The sequence below is a fragment of the Gobius niger genome (assembly GCF_951799975.1).
Source record: "Gobius niger genome assembly, chromosome: 10".
NCBI classification, from domain to species: Eukaryota; Metazoa; Chordata; class Actinopteri; order Gobiiformes; family Gobiidae; genus Gobius; species Gobius niger.
In genome coordinates this window covers 27,787,726-27,789,047 of record NC_136861.1, presented here as the reverse complement: position 1 = coordinate 27,789,047, position 1,322 = coordinate 27,787,726, and positions in this window count along the sequence as shown.

Genomic DNA, 1,322 nt, shown 5'->3' with positions numbered 1-1,322 from the left:
AGGTGCTTCAGCATGGTGAGTACAGACCAAAACAGCAAAAGAAAAATATATGTTCTTCCTTAAAAGAACATAACAATCCAAAGTATAATATCCTCAAAGCCGCCGATAGTAATCCTCTTCTGCCCTTCAGCTGGACAATATTGTCTACATTTACAGCACATGCTTCAGGCCCTCCTTCTGCTGCCTCACGTCCAACTAAAATGCACGGGTGTCAAACTTCATGACGCGCTCCACCATGCTGCTTCTGATTGGCCGTGACCCAAAAGGGGGCGGAGTCGGTTTGAATGCAAGGCAGAAAATCTTCATCGGGACAAGCAAAAGTTGTTAAAGTTGTGCCCTAGTATTTTGTTCATTTATATATGACTTTTAGTTTGTTTACTGCTTGCTTTCTGAGCGAAATGCAATATGAAAACAGATTTATTTATTTTTTTACTTTTCTTTTTCAGCACTGTTTTCAAAGCTCTTTTTCCTTTGTTTCTTGCCATTAGTAACAACATACTCGGAAGTTTCCTTTCGCACATTTCCGTGTATATTATTTGCAGATTTCACTTTTCCCCCCACCTCAAGCTTGCTGTGCTGTGAACCATGATCCAGCTCTATGTGGCAGCTGCTGCGTTACTTTAGTCGCCACGGTCGATGACAGACACAAGCAGGCCACGCACCCACTTCAAAACACCAGCCCACCCCTTGTAAATTTCTCTCTCTCTTGGTAGCTTCCCAGCACGAAATCCTACTACTCTGCTCCCCCAGGCTTCTAATATTATTGCACACATAGGCCTTACAATAACAGGTTTGAAAACGCAATGCATAGCTGCAGGAAACAGTACGATGGGGGATAGAGGGACACATTTGATGCCACTGTAAGCCTCAGTAGTGTCCTGGTAATGTTTACAATATTCACCTATACCGGACAGTGTTTGTGAGAAAAATGCATTTCCCAACACTAAAAAAATAATAATAATAGGTTCAGCACCTTGGAATTTAACACACAAATTACTTAAAAACAAGAGTACTAGTTATGTTAATTACTAGACTTTCTACAGTTCACATGAGACTTCTGGACACAAACAGGTTGATAAAAAGTTCCCCACCAAGTTTTAGCTAAATATTGAGTTCCCCCCCCCAAAAAAAGACGACTGTTAATTGTTCTTGATCTGTAAGTTGATACAGTAATCCTCATGACTGCACGTGTCATTCTGCGTGACAGCATCAACTATTTTTGTTTGGTTTGCTTGACCCGTGCGCTTTTCTCACCCCTCGAGCCAAATTGCAAAGGGGACAGACAATATCTACTCATGTGGAAAAGCTACGGAAAGTGTTGT